This window comes from Ipomoea nil, unplaced genomic scaffold, assembly GCF_001879475.1.
Source record: "Ipomoea nil cultivar Tokyo-kokei standard unplaced genomic scaffold, Asagao_1.1 scaffold0319, whole genome shotgun sequence".
Taxonomy (NCBI): domain Eukaryota; kingdom Viridiplantae; phylum Streptophyta; class Magnoliopsida; order Solanales; family Convolvulaceae; genus Ipomoea; species Ipomoea nil.
In genome coordinates this window covers 409849-426673 of record NW_017616747.1, presented here as the reverse complement: position 1 = coordinate 426673, position 16825 = coordinate 409849, and the positions used below count along the sequence as shown (strand labels likewise).

The 16825-nt window shown below is 39.2% G+C and overlaps 1 long non-coding RNA gene across 1 annotated transcript; it reads right to left on the bottom strand.

Annotated features, from left to right (window-relative positions):
• Positions 1-208: 208 nt before the first annotated feature.
• On the bottom strand, positions 209-16694 carry LOC109171531. Its single transcript, XR_002052608.1, has 3 exons — positions 16683-16694; positions 14683-14699; positions 209-281 (listed from the first exon to the last, which is right to left on the bottom strand). It is a non-coding gene; the product is annotated as an uncharacterized LOC109171531 (long non-coding RNA).
• Between the last annotated feature and the right edge of the window lie 131 nt (positions 16695-16825).

Genomic DNA, 16825 nt, shown 5'->3' with positions numbered 1-16825 from the left:
AATCTAATATAGTGATAGTTAATACGGGTAAACCATATATAAACATAATCTAATATAGGAAAATATTCATTATTAACCATATATATATATATATATATATATATATATATATATATATATATAAATATTTGAAACCAAACCAAACAAACTTCATTAACGACTTAAAAGAGCAGAGATACACAATGGCAGGTGAATAAACCACGACTCCAGGACAGACGAGGAACCAGTTGCCCGTGCAAGCACATGAGCGATATGATTCGCTGACCTCTTGACATGGTGAACTTTGACGTTCCTAATGTCACCAGCAAGCTGCAAACATTGCTTTACAATCGATCCTACGTAAGAAAAATCGCAATAACGAGAATTAAAAGCCATAGAAACACTCCAACAATCAGTTTCTACGATCACATTATTTAGACCAAGACTCCTGAGCCAACTCAATGCTCTAGCAACGACCGTCGCTTCTGCCAAAAGAGGATCACGCACATGTCCCAATTCGTCGCTATGTGCCACGACAAAAAGGCCCGCATGGTCGCGAACCATAGCACCAAAACTCGCGCCATCCCCGAATAAAGCAGCGTCGACGTTGCACTTGACCCAACCCTGTGGTGGAGCCTTCTAGAGAGCCGCGGTCACACCTGGTGTTGAAGCCTTCCTAGGACTCGCGTGAACAGCAGCCCAGGTCTCTTGCGCCGCTTGGACTTGATTATGGAGGTTCTCTAGAGATTTCGTCTCCTCCCTCCACACCCGATCGTTGCGCGCATTCCACAAGACCCAGAACACGGCAGCCATGCGGATAGCTGGACGTGCATGCATCATCGCTTCCCAGCATAGCCTCCATGAAACCCCGTACCGTTCGCCCTCTCAGAATGTCATCAACTTCCCACACTTGCCTCGCAAGAGCACATTCGCATAACAGGTGCTCCATGGTTTCTACTGGATGGTTACAAAGCGGGCAGCCTCCTCCAATCCACACTCTTCGACTCTTCAAGATCTCCTTTACTGGGAGGATACCACGAGCACATCTCCACAACAAACTTTTCACCTTAGGTGGCACCGGTAGGCCCCATAGTCGCTTCCACTCCGTGAAACCGTCGACCGGACCCAACTCAGTGATGGATGCCGTTAGCAATTGATAACCGTGTACATGCCTCGGATGTCACCCTTCCACCTCCAGGAATCTTGATGGGTAATGGACAAAGGCGTTGCCAAGATTCTAGTAACATCACTCTCAAGAAAGAGATCGCGTAGGATGTCCACGTCCCAGTTTCCATTCGTTGTGACCAGTCCATCTACAGTAGCCTCCTTCAAAGCGTCGATGCATGGAGTATTAAGAGTCGGGGCCACCGGATCTGACAACCACGGCCATCCCCAAATCTTAGAGTCAATGCTGTTACCAATGCGTCGGGCAGCACCTTTCTTTAAGAGAGATTGACCTACCATGATGCTACGCCAAATATAGCTCGGATTTCTGCCTAACTGTGCCTCAAGAAAGTTGCAGTGCGGAAAATATTTGGCCTTCAAAAGTGTACGCACCAGAGAATTTGGATAAATCATCAAGCGCCATCCTTGCTTGGCCAAAAGCGCTACATTAAATTCGTGTAGCCGTTTAAATCCCAAACCGCCAAGTTTCTTTGGAACACAAAGTCTTGACCAACTCAACCAGTGAATACCTCTGTGGCCCGATCCACCCCCTCCCCACCAATACCGATTAAATAAATTCTCAATGGTGGAGCACACACGGTCAGGTAAGAGGAAAACGGACATAGTGAAGATGGGAAGAGCCTGTGCAGTGCTTTTCATAAGTACCTCTTTACCTGCTTTGGACAGGAGATTTTGGTGCCATCCTCCAATTCTCTCCCGGACCTTCTGTTCGATGTAACAAAACGTCGCTGTTTTATTGCGTCCCATTGCCGAAGGCAGGCCTAAATATCGACCCAAATCAACGGCTTCTTTAAACCCCACACAATCTGCCACTAAGTTTCACGTATCCCGGGAAGTGTTCGTGCTAAACATGGCATTTGACTTCTCGTAGTTAATAACCTGCCCCGAGACAGCGCTGTAAGCCTCTAGACACTCTCTTATCTTTTGCGCTTCCCCGTGAGTAGCTCTGAAAAATAGCAGGCTGTCGTCCGCGAAGAAGAGGTGTGAAACAGATGGAGCTCTCCTCGCGATTCTGACCCCTTGGATATCCCCTCGTGCTTCAGCCTGTTGTAATAGGATGGACAGGCCTTCAACACACAAAATAAACAGATATGGGGATATCGAATCTTCTTGCCGGATGCCACGAGTAGGACAAACCGAACCCACCGCATCACCATTAACCTGAATGTTGTATGTCACGGTCGTAACGCACATCATTAACAAATCTATCCGTCCACGCTCAAAACCCAGTGCCGCCAACATCCCCTCAAAAAAAACCCCATTCCATCCGATCGTAGGCCTTGGCCATATTGAGCTTAAGAGCAGTCCAGCCCATCACCCCGCTAGTTTTCCTTCTCAAAAAGTGGCCCACTTCCCCAGCTACAATGATGTTATCGGATAAAAGCCTGTCGGGCACAAACGCGCTTTGAGAAGTCGACACCACTCTCTGAAGAACTTCCTTGAGCCGGTTGGCCAACGTTTTCGCCAGAACTTTGTACGCCACGTTACACAAAGCAATTGGGCGTAAATCGGAAACCTTCTTGGGGACCTTTTTTTTTTTGGGATCAGAACAATGTTGGATTCGTTAAGACCCTGTGGTAGTCTACGGTTAGTGATACAATTCATAACGAACAGAGTCAGATCATGCCCAATTAAAGACTAGTAATGTTGGTAAAAAGCAGGTGACATCCCATCCGGCCCTGGCGCTTTCTCAGGGGCCATTACAAATAACGCAACCTTGATTTCATCCATAGTGACTGGAAGTAACAACGCCGCATTCATGTCCGCTGTGACTCGACCTGCCACTCTACTAAAAAAACCAGTCGTCGTGCCCGACGACTCAAAAATGGCATTGTAATATCTAAGAATCTCCGTATTCAGCCCCGGCCCCTCTACCCAGTGGTTATCCGTGTCCTTAATTCGCAACAGCAGATTCCTTCGTCGCCGTGATGACGCCGCCTTGTGGAAATATTTCATGTTCATATCACCGTGTTGCAACCAGAGTTGTTTCAACCGTTGTTTCCAGAAAATCTCTTCTTGTCGTAACAAAGTTACTACCTCCCTTTCCACCGCCAAATATTCTTGCACTGCCTGTGGTTCCCTGGAGTCCGTGAGAATGTCCAACCTGGCACGAAGCTGTTTCATGTGTGTCCAAAACGCCTGAAGAATTCCTCTCCCCAGCGACTCAACCGACGACCGCATTCATAAATACGCTTCTGGAAATCCATCCCGGCGGACTGCCTCCACACTTGCTCAATCACCCTACCGCATCCCTCCTCCAGTACCCAGGCGGACTCAAACCTGAAGGTCCTCCATCCAGCACGGATACTTCTTGCCTCTAGATCGAGAAAAATAGCATTGTGATCGGATGAGAACGTTAATAAATTCTGAACCACTGCCTCCTCATAGATATCCAACCACCGCAAATCTTCCACCGCCCGATCGAGACATTATTCTACCCACCCGATGTACCCCGTCCTCGATCCCAAGTAAATTTGCTGCCTATCATGCCTAGGTCATTCAGTTGGCAATCGTTTAATGCATCATTGAAACCTTCGATGAGAAACATGGGTTGCGGATGCGGCCCACGTTTTTCAGATTGGCAAGCAATGTCATTGAAATCACCAAGGACGACCCAGGGAAGATCTGATTGACCCTTGAGCGCTCGGAGTTGATCCCAAGACATGTATCTTTGTGACTGATCAGGATTACCATAAAAACAAGTAAGCCTCCATTCTGGTTTCCCTGGCAGTGAGACTCTCATGTCAATCCCCCTTCCTCCACTGCCACCACATCCCGAGACACCGCCCCCGAACTGAAGACCTGTGATCGCGCCGGAGCCGGTGGAAGCTCCGCTAGTAACCACTTCGCCCCTACTGGACGGGCTTGTCTTCGAGCACCCGCCCTCATCCAGGAACCATAAGGGAACGCTTCAGAGTTTCCTAGCACCCCACAACAGAAACAGAAAGTTCCAAGACGTTCATATTTAAAACTTACCCAGTGCACTGAACCATTTTTTCGACTCAGCTTCATGCGCCTCTTCAGTGGAACACTCACGTCAAGCCGCACCCTGATTCTGAAAAAGCTTCTCCAAGCACCCCCAAAATTATTAGGATCAGTTGCAAGGAAGACACCGACGTAGTCGCCGATGCGATTGATAAATCTGGTGAAGCATAAACCGTGGGCAGATCGTGGATCTGCACCCAAAGGGAGACGTCGTTGAGTGGTACCTCCTCCAGATTACCTCCGATCGGGACTTGTCCGCAAACGAGGGTATGGTTCTCAAAAGACCAAGGACCATCATCCATCACCCGTTGCATGTCTTTCAAGTGCGGAAACTGGAACAGGAATAGGTTGTCGTCGATCGGCAAGACACGCATCCCCATCACCGGGCGCCAGATTGAGGCCAACACCTGTTGCATGTGATCGAATTTGATCGATCGATCGGTCAGAAAACGGCCGCCTAGGTCGTGATGAGCCGTCTCTACTTCCGACGAATGAATGTCGGGGGCTTCCAATGCCCCCGTCTCCTCCGCTGCCAGGGATAGCACCGCATAGCCTTCCTCGATCGCACTGATCTCCATAGGATGATAATCGAATGGATGATCGCACAAAGGATCCGTCGTGACAAGATCGTAGAAGATCTTACCCGCACAGAGATCATAAAATAGATCGCACGTTAGGTTGATACAGATGAGAATGTACGTGAGATGATCGTAGATAAAAACCTTTGCCCAAGAAACACATATTATAATACCCATGCACAGATCGCATGTATAAACACAAAGCCATGAGACGTGGAGGTAAGAAAATTGCAGTAGTGGGAATAAAACCGCCATAGTGGGGTAGAGGAACCCTAGGATGCTAGGGAGATACTCTCTAAGCATGACTCAGAGAGAGGCCACGATATATAATGCCATAGCAATTTACATAACTAAACTTATTAAAACTTAATTATTTATAACTTCACCTTGAATATAAATATATAGTATTAATATCCGAAATTAATAAGATTTTTCCTAATGATTTAATAATATTATACCTTTTTTTTTTAATATTACTGACTCTATTACAATGTAGTATCTGTTCATATACTTTCTCAACCTACTGAAACACAAAGAGCCAAAAATGCCTCTACTAAGGCTCAAACTCACAACCTTCCAAATGAAAGTCCAACTGGGTACCATTAAACCACATAATCTTGACACTAATAATAATAATATTATTATTATTATACCTTAATTATAAAAATAATAATTTTAGTATTACATGGCATACAATAATTATCATAATTAATATTTAATAATTGACAATTTATATTAGGCAATAAAAATTAATAATTAATTATTAAGTCAATTATAAAATCTTTTGTACTGTGGACACATTATTTTTAATTATTTTAATTTAACAATATTATAACTTATTTATAAAAATTTAAAGTAATACTTTTAGTACTAATGATGTGACTAAGGATTACCTTAATTATTAAGGCAATTAATAGGTATTTAGTTTTAAAAATTCTTCAAATGTATAAATTATTGTAACATAGAATCAATTAGTAGGACAATTATATTAGGCAATCTAATTAATAATTTATTTTTTAAATTATATCCCCTTTTTAATAACGAATATTTTCCTAATGTACACATATTATGCTTATCAATATAGAATTAAATATATATATATATATATATATATATATATATATATATATATATATATATATATATATATATAGACACACACACACACACACACTTAATGTATAATAATATTAGTACAAAATAAATTATACTTGCCTTAATAATTAATTATTAATATTATTGTCTAATAATTATTTATTCTAATTCTCTTCACCTATTTCAGTGTAATTATTATAGTTATTTTATGGTGATCTATATACATATATATTTTTATACTTAAGGTATAATATTATTGGCACAAAATAAATTATAGTTACCTTAATATATAATTAATTTTAAATATAATTTCCTAATTGTTATTAATGGTATTTATTCTGGTAATGCATGTAATTATTATGACAATATGGTAATATATTTCAAAATTTTGGCAATTTCATTAATTATTATGGTAATTTTATGTTAAGATACTTCAATATTGGAAGAGAATAAATATTATAATTAATATATTTAATGAAATTATTATAATAATTGTCACAATATTTGGTAATTATAATTAATATAATTAATGAAATTGAAAAATATAATATTTCTTTCATTTCAATATTTGTGGCAATTTCATTAAATTATACGGAGTAATTAATAAAATATGAAATATAATTAAGGAAATGAAATTATAAAATTAACAAAATCTATATTATAATTAAAAACAAAATCCTATTCACTTGATTTCTCATCCAAACAATAGTAAATAATAGAGGTAAATTAAAAAAGAAATGAAAAAAAGAATAGAAATATTTCACAACAATATTCTGCATCATCAATTAAAAAAGGAATGGAAATTAGGTAAATTGAAAAAAAAAAGTGAATATTAATAATTGACTAAAAATTAAAAATGAAAAAAAGAACAGAAATTAGGTTAATTGAAAAAGGAAATGAATATTAATAATTGACTAAAAATAAAAATATCCATAATTGACAAAAATGGAAAAAGAAACGTTCAGATCATTGCATTTTAATTTTTCACAATAATATTACACAATATAATACATCAAATCAAAATTATGTCATAAATCTTTCACAATTTTAAATAATGAAACGGAAATTAAAAATGCAACGGAAATATTTCAATAATAATATTCTACATCATCAAGTAAAGATAAATTAAAAATGAAAAAGAAATATTTCAATAATAATATTTTACATCATCAATAGTAAATGCATATTTTAAACAATAGTTAAGGTAAATTTGTTGGTACTGAATGCGTGGCGAAAAGTCTAGAAGGGAGGTGAATAGACTTTTCTAACTTTTCTTAAACTTTTACAAGATACACAACACTTTGGTAATTTCAACTCTAAGTAATAAGCATAAGCAATTAAACAACTTAGAGTGCACAACGGAATAGTTAACGGTAAAGTGTTATGCTTGATTGTGCAGTGCTCAAGGATGAATTCTTTACATGTAATACGTCCAAAACACTTAATATAGTCTAAGGATGATGTATGTAAAGTTTGGCTTGCATGCAATCGTGGGAACTATTAAACCCAGACAGATAAAGATAGGCTATCGATAATAACAGGGTTAGTTCGCAGTTAATAAAAGCATGCAGAAAATAAATAAGTAGTAAACAAAGTAGAGAGAGAGAGAAAGAGAGAGAGAGAGAGAGAGAGAGAGAGAGAGAGAGAGAGAGAGAGAGAGAGAGAGAAAAGAGAGAGGAGAGAGAGAGGGAGAGAGAGAGAGAGGGAGAGAGAGGGAGAGAGGGAGAGAGAGAGAGAGAGAGAGAGAGAGAGAGAGAGAGAAAAGAGAGGGAGAGAGAGAGAGAGAGAGATTTATAGTAGTTCGGAGATGGTGTAATTCTCCTACTCCACTCTTCTCCTTTCACTCCAAGGAGGAAATTCACTATTCTTCGATCACCCAGATACAATAGTGAATCAGTGCCCGCCGACCCTGCCCGAGTGCTTCGCACAAAGCTACACTCCTCCAAGATTTTTCACAAGATCCTCTTGTTACTCCGCCTTCTCGAGTACTTCGCACCAAGCTCTATTCCTACACCACGAGAACTACGCACAAAGCTACGCTCTCACATGGTTTTCACAAGCTCCCCTTGTTACTCTTCCCTTTACAACGAGTGCTACGCACAAAGCTACACTCAACCAGGTTTTTCACTCTCTCTAGTTACTCCACCCTCTTTCTACACTCAGTAGAGATGTTTACAAAGAAATAGAATATTTCTATCTCAGACTTGAATATTTTTCTAATGAAGCTTAGATCCCCCTTGTTGGCTGATTTGAATATTGCTTGCTTTTCTATTGCTTGTGTAGCTTGATCGATCAGCCGTGCTTAATTGGTCTTCAAGTCTTCATGGGTATTTATAGCTAATAAAAGCTATTTACCCGTTGATCAACTTTCGATCTTGATCGTTCATTTTGAATGTAGTTGATCAAATAATTGTATCAACTTGGTCTGCAACATTAGGTAGAAGTCATTCCACCGTTTGTCAGATGATTTGAATAAATTGTCGTTGCTTGTCTTTGCAACTGCCAAAAGCTTTTTTGAAATGTGTAGCCTCCAAATTTGAATAATCTCATGCTTGACTTTGTTGCATTATTGATCTGATATGTCAAGTTGATCAAATAATAAATTGCCTGCTGATTCTTGCTTGAGTATAAAAGAGTTCTTCGTGAATCAGCTCCTTCGGGTTCCATTCGTAAAAATGATATTCTTCATAAATTCATTTTGGGCAATTTTTCTTTTCTTGGTGCATTGCAATAGAAGACACAGTGCATTGCCTCAGCATGTCTAAAAATGTAGCCCGTCATCATCGATCTAACACAACCTGTCTAAAACGTGGCTCGTCTAATGCACAACCTGTCTAAGGACTTTCCAAAAGCTTGCATCAAGATTCAAACCAAGTATATCATATCTTATGGTTGCACAAGTCTCCTTCCATCTCTTCAAGCAAAACTTTTGATGATTTTACTGCTTCATAAATATGTTAAGCTTCACTCCTGCTCAATTCTCTTCAAGCAAAATAAGAACATCCAGATATTCACATAGGTTTCATGGCAAGGGTGCACCATACTCTTGTGGATCATAAACTGACTCAAATAAAATAAAATTGGGGACTACTAAATTTTTCAAAATACATTTGACTCATCAAAACTTTACAATTTATTCCTAACAAAATTAAAAATGCAATAAAAATTAAAAATGAAATGGAAATATTTCAATAATAATATTCTACATCATCAATTAAAAATGGAACGAAAATTAGGTAAAAATATCACTGCATCTGTATTCTAATTGACTAATTGACTAATTGACTGAAAATAAAAAAAAAAAGAATAATTGTCCGAAAATGAATATGATATTACTAATTGACTGAAAATATAAAAGGAAATGAATATTAATATTTGATTGTAACTAAAAAAAATGATCTATAATTGACTAATATGAAAAAATAAATGGTTAGGTCATTGCATTTTAATTAAAAATGGAACGGAAATATTTCAATAATAATATTATACATCATCAATTAAAAATGAAACAGAAATTAGTAAAAAATATCACTGCATATGATCTAATTGCCTAATTGACTAAAAATAAAAAAGAATAATTGGCTGAAAATGAATCTGATATTACTAATTGACTTAAAATATAAAAGGATCGCTAATTGACTAATATTCTACCATTATATATTTTCACCCGAGTCACACATCTTGGTGGACTGAAGGTGTTAGCTCTAGACGATGATGGACAAGATTGTGATGCTACTACCAATGTCGTCTACAAAGAGGTTTCAATAATGTGTAAATACAATCATTGATATTATATTTTTTTAAATGAAAAAATTGCTATATATCTAGACAAAAAATATATATCTTCCATACAAATGAATTAAGATAGTAATTCATTCTAGAGAACGAGCAAATTTGCCTAATTTATAAAAAAAATATTAAATAATGATAAATAAAATCTCCAAAGTTACAGCACCGCATGCGTATATCTACCCATTAGTTATTAATTTGAGTAATTATTTGCTCAAATTCAAGCAATGATAACATCGAAACACATAAATGATCCAAAACACATCTTCAATTGCACTATATAGTATTTGATGTTCTAATTTAAATAATTATATATCGATCCAAATATTCTTAATATATTACAACAAATTCATTCCGTGCATCGCACGGGTGAAAATACTAGTTATGGTAATATAAAAATAATAAAAACATTTAATATGATTTACGATTTTCTTACCAACAGTTGGAAGGAAATTTATAACATTCAGTACTTGATATTTCTGTCCAACAGTTCGTCAGAATTTCCGTCTAATTAATAGTTGGAAGGAAAACAAAAAAAATATGATATACGAATTTTCTATCCAACGTTGGTCAGAATTTCTGACCAACACACGAAGTTGGACGGAAATTCCCACGTTTTAAAATGGTGGGTTTCTATTCGGAATTTTCGTCTATTTTTTGTTCGTTGGACGTTATTTCCGACCAGAAATTGTAGTTGGACGGAATTTCTAATAATGATTTTTCCGAACCTTCGTTTTGGTCGGTATGTTGGACGGAGAGCTCGTTTCCGACCAATATATCGCGTTTTCCGTCCAACAGAAAACGCGAGATTTCCAGCTGTGTACAATCGAAACGATATATACATGCGAGGATACGTCTATTTTCACAACAATTATATAATTTTAAGTGTCATCCATGTTTGGTACTACTTGTAACGATTATTTTTAAGTGGAAGCACATTTTAAACTTATTTTTCTTCGCGTTATGATTACTAGATAATGCAGGAGAGATTGATTATAATTGTCACTAAAATAAATGTTTGCAACTTTGTAATAACGTTAGTCTAAATACTTAGTCTAAAAACGATATTCTAAATAAATACTACTTTTGATTTGAATTTCTCTAAGTTTTCTTAATTCATCTCTTTTGGTAGCGTTGTCATTGTCTTTATCTTCAGTACTTGTCATATTCTTTTATATTGGTAGTGTGTCATGTGCAATTGGGTTACTGGTGGTAGCATAGAGGGCATCGTCATGCAATGACATTATGGTGTAGGAAGTTGTGGATGTTGCTTTATTGTGTATATGACTGGGATCTTAGTTGTACTATGAACTCTTGATCTTACAAGCGCTTGTTGATATTTGGCAATAGTAGTTTTTTCCCCTTCATGTTTCATGTATTGTGAGATGTGTATCGTAGATTCTCATGTGAAAGTATTGAACAAAATATTAATATTTATTATATTTGTAGAAGGTTCATGAGTAGTACCTCTTGTTCTAATTCTATAACTTATTTACTTGATAGTAACAACAATGACTTTGCAGGTAGTCCGAATACTGAGTATTTTTGTTGTCAAGGTTGATGTTGATTTTTCCTTTAATCCAAACAGGTTGAGTTTAGAAAATGAAATGAATTATAAATTTATATTAGTTCTAATGTTTTTAAAGAATGCACAATAAGTATTTTACATACAAGATCAATGAATGCTACAACCGTGGCTATTTTTTAAATTTCTTCATTTTATGAATTTGCAAGATTGATTGCAGTATTGTTGTAGTCTTGGCATCTTTGCAATGCGTCAAGTGTGTCACGAGGTTCTATTACCCTACATTGACATTTTTAATAATGGGTTTTAAATATAGCTACGTAATATACTGATATAATTACAATTTACATATTATTATTAGCTTAAAAGCATACCAGTCCTTTAAGTGTTCTGCTCGAGATACTTTTGATTCAACCATTATTGTTGAATAAGTTCTTGTGGATAGAGAAATTCCTAGTTTATTTAAGGAATTAGATTAGTGCTAGAGACCTTGTGGTCAACCGGCATGAAGTGACTCTCTTAAGTGGAAGGTCATGTTTACGAGCTCGAAGTACATACTTTATTCGATACAAACTCCTTTTTTTGGAAGATCCACTATAATAATGAAAAAAAATTATGTATATACGCCCAAACCGTTCAATAATATCAAAATCTAATAAATCGGCCCAAACCGGTTTACTCCCTTTGACTACAAATCCTCCCCAAGTAGTTAATATGATTGGCTTCAAACTGTTTTATTTTTTTAATTTTTTTCCATGGTATTAATAAAATACTTGGTAAATAAATATATAACATTATTTTGTATTATAACTTTGATAATTAATTACAAAATAGTGTAAAAAGAAGACAATGGACAATGTAGCGAATGTAATTAATTAATGAATTTGAAGGTAATGAATCTTTGCATTGTAGAAAATAAGGACAATATAACCAATGAAATTATATATATTTTTTATAAGGATTTTTTTTAATAAAGGCATTGTAGATATCTAATTTTAAATTAAAGAAATGCATAAATATTATTTTTGGTTGTAGCTATTAATTTATTTAATTTAATAAGAGTAATAGAGTGGGTACTCAGTTTTAAGCCACAACAATGAAGTCACTGATTTTTTTTTATTTTCTTATTTCCATTTGTTGTTGAGACAAATTGTTTTGGGACTTTGTCAATGATAATTTATACAATTCTTTTCAATAGAGGATGATGATAAATAATTCAAAATATATAGTTACAATAGATATTGTTATAATGATATAATGAAAATTAACATACAAATTTCTTTAGAACTTTTCATGCATTGATAAAATTCTAAGAATGATATATAAACTTATTCAATTTGAGCCAGTGGGATGTCAACATTGTCAATTTTTTGGATAATGGTCATACCGTTTAGAGTCCAAGTGTAATTGTATTTATGATCAACAATTTTGTAGTTAGGTTGCGCAACAAAGATGTAATAACAATTTTGTCTGATAAAAAAAATAATAGTACAATAGTTATAAAGTAATGTACAATTGTACCATTATAGAAATACATACAAAAAATATTAATACCATAATGACCTAAATCATTCCCAATAATGCAAAACCATAATTGAAATATTGAGTCTTGTTCTAAATAATCAAAAGAAGATTAATTAAACAAAAAAAAAAATGAAAAAAAATTTAACCTAAATTTGTTTTTTTTTTTTTAAACGCAAGAAAATGATTTTCAAGATTTCTTAATTATAATCATTGATGATCAACTTTGAAAGCTATGTATTAGTCGGGCTAATTATTTGATCAAAGTTTATGTTAAATTTTATATTGTATTTTAACTATTTTTTTAATACACTCTAACATATATTTCGTAGTATATGTTTAACAATTATGTCAATTATGATTGAAATGAGGTTTGAACCTAAGACCTTTCTTATAGAAATCAATGAGTAAGTTAAGAATAATAAATAGTAACAGAATATTCTGTTGTGTTTAACAATTATGCCAACTCTGATTGGAATGAGATCCGAACCTAAGACCTTTTTTATAGAAATCAATGAGTAAGTTAAGAATAATAAATAGTTAACCGAATATTCCGTTACTAAAGTTTATACTAACGGAATGTGCGGTTATTTAAAGGAAGAAAATAATATAGTAGAGGATAAAGTAGGAAAATAAAAATAAAATGCTAAAATAAAATAATCTGAACCATTCATTCTATCAAATAATTGGACGGATATTCTTTAGTAGATAGTAGATATAAAATCAAATAATTATTATGGTAATTAAGCTAATAATTACATGAATATTAGTTTAATTGACTAATAATTATTATGGTAATGATGATTTTATTGGGACCAAGTCCAACATAAACCGGGTATATGAACATAGGACGGGGGTAGGAAAGTAATGACTTTATTACCCGGGGCGCCAGGCCCAAAGTAATGTGTACAAAGCCCGAGGTACAGGCCCGCCCAAATACAAATAACAAGGCCCACAGGGTGGGCTATAGCTAACTATGCTACTAGTAAGAATCAAACCCAGGTGACTGGATTGAGAGTAGATCAAGATCACGAGACTATAGTGCCTGTCGTGTCTGAGTTGCCCAAAGCCAAAGATCCAGGGCCCCTATTTATAGCAAGCCCCCCTCCTCTTCTGGCGTCCGCGTGTCCCACGTTGTTCCTCCTCCACTCCGCTTTGTTTGTCGCCATGCATGTCACGTCGCCGCTATCCCCGCGACTCCCGCTTCCACACCGCGCACGCTGTCTAACATCCTCCACCATGCACGCCGCACCTACCTCCCCCCTAACGCCATACCTACCTTCCCCCCCTCACGTCGTACCTACCTCCCCCCCCCCCCTCATACCGCACCTACCTCCCCCCTCACGTTGTACCTACCTCCTACACCTACCTCTTCCCCCCTCACGCCGTACCTACCTCTCCCCCTCATGCCGTACCTACCTCCACCCTCACGCCATACCTACCTCCCTCCTTTCGGTCCATGCTCTTCACCCCGGCCCACCATGGGTGGTTGTCTTCCTAGCCCAACAAGACTTGGGCCAACCTCCTTCTTTCACCACCCCCACTTGGGCCAATACTTTCCCAATAAAATGAACCCCCTAGGGTCCCATATCCCCATCACAAGTCCCCCACTTCTTTTAGGTATCTTGATGCCTAAAGGAAGTAGAATTCGGTACAACCACCTCCTTTCTTTCTCAAACTCAACCTCTAGTTCCCAAGCTTTCATGATATCCCCATCACAAGTCCCCCACTTCTTTTAGGTATCTTGATGCCTAAAGGAAGTAGAATTCGGTATCACCACCTCCTCTCTATCCCCAACTCAAATTTTTTAGATATTTGTAGGTTCCTGCCACCATCGTGCGTCGCTACCACCTGCCATCCCCGCGATTGCCACACGTCATACCATTACTGCGCGTCGCTATCGCACGGCCCTGACGACCATCGACTCATTACTTGCTTCATCACCTCGCCTTCAGGATCTTGTTTTCTGTACACACTTTTTGCATTGGATATCTTCCTTGCTAGTCAGTACCCGACTTCTTTTACATATGTTGTTTTTCACACTGTTCTCTATTGCTATTTTGTCCTGCGTTTGTTAGTTTCTCCATACTGCACCTGCACGGGACCTTTTTTTTTTTTTTTTTTTTTTCCCGATTAAGGTAACCGATGGTAGTAGGGGCAGTGTGGGTTGCGATAATCCACACGCCCTATCCGCCAAAAACCATGCGGCTTTCCGGGGGCAAGTCCGCGCATGTGGGTTGCAATAACCCACACACTCCATCCGCCAACACCATGCGGCTTGCCGGGGGCAAGTCCGCGCGTGTGGGTTGCGATAACCGACATGCCCCATCCGCCAACACCATGCGGCTTTCCGGGGGCAAGTCCGCGCATGTGGGTTGCGATAACCCACACGCCCCATCCACCAACACCATGCGGCTTGCCGGGGGCAAGTCCGCGCGTGTGGGTTGCGATAACCGACACGCCCCATCTGCTAACACCATGCGGCTTGCCGGGGGCAATTCCGTGCGTGTGGGTTGCGATAACCCACACGCCCCATCCACCAACACCATGCGGCTTTCCGGGGGCAAGTCCGCGCATGTGGGTTGCGATAACCCACACGCCCCATCCACCAACACCATGCGGCTTTCCGGGGGCAAGTCCGCGCATGTGGGTTGCGATAACCCACACGCCCCATCCACCAACACCATGCGGCTTGCCGGGGGCAAGTCCGCGCGTGTGGGTTGCGATAACCCACACACCCTATCCGCCAACACCATGCGGCTTGCCGGGGGAAAGTCCGCGCGTGTGGGTTGCGATAACCCACACGCCCCAATCGCCAACACCATGCGGCTTGCCGGGGGCAAGTCCGCGCATGTGGGTTGCGATAACCCTCATGCCCCATTCGCCAACACCATGCGGCTTGCCGGGGGTAAATCCGCGCATGTGGGTTGCAATAACCCACACGCCCCATCCGCCAATACCATGCGGCTTGCCGGGGGCAAGTCCGCGCATGTGAGTTGTGATAAGCCACATGCCCCATCCGCCATGGCCGTAGGGCCAGCATGCATAGCACATAGGAGCACATAAGTGAGGTGGTCGTAGGCCATGCATGCGTAGCACATAGGAGAACATAGTTGAGGTGACCATAGGCCGCGCATGCATAGTACATAGGAGCACATGTTTGGGAAAAGAGTACTGATATTATTATTCGCATGATGTAACGTAAAGTGGTAAAGCTATGCAAGCTACCTTATTCTTCCATCTAAGCTTCCAGACAGGCGGTTGGCCCTTTCCCTAGGTTTTTGGCGGCCCTTCGAGCCATGGCATCTTACCACCTTCACCCTCCTCTAGATACTTTAGGCGATTAGCTTCCTTCGCCTCAGCATACCGATATGCTTTCATCATCAATGCCGAGTACGACTTCGGGTTTTGCGCCGCAGGCTCTTGTATAAGTCTCCGGCGCGGAGCGCGGCAATGAACATGGCCATCGCCGATCCGCCATCCATATCTTCAACCTCGGCCTCTTCTTTCCTCCACCGCGAGATGAACTCAGTAAGAGTTTCATCTCTTCCCTTCTCGTTCGTCCTCCTGTCTTCCTCCTCCGGCATGAAGTGGGGCGGGCGCCTCCGTCACACCGCGACCAGTGTTTCGCCCACCCCCACTGCGTGGTTGAATGGGTAAATGCTCTCCTTGTGAGCCAGCCATTTCGGCGTACCTCAGAATCTTGCTAGGACGGTAGAGACTACAAACACGGGCTAATCGTAGCGATCCCCACAGACGGTGCCAATGATGGTTTTATTGGGACCGGGTCCACCATAAACCGGGTATAGGAACATAGGACGGGGGTAGGAAAGTAATGACTTTTTTACCCGGGGCGCCAGGCCCACCATAAACCGGGTATAGGAACATAGGACGGGGGTAGGAAAGTAATGACTTTTTTACCCGGGGCGCCAGGCCCAAAGTAATGCGTACAAAGCCCGAGGTACAAGCCCAGAATGGCGGCCCAAATACAAATAACAAGGCCCACGGGGTGGGCTATAGCTAACTATGCTACTAATAAGAATCGAACCCAGGTGACTGGATTCAGAGTATAGATCAAGACCACGAGACTATAGTGCCTGTCGTGTCTGAGTTGCCCTTAGCCAAAGATCTAGGGCCCCTATTTATAACAAGCCCCCCTCCTCCTCTG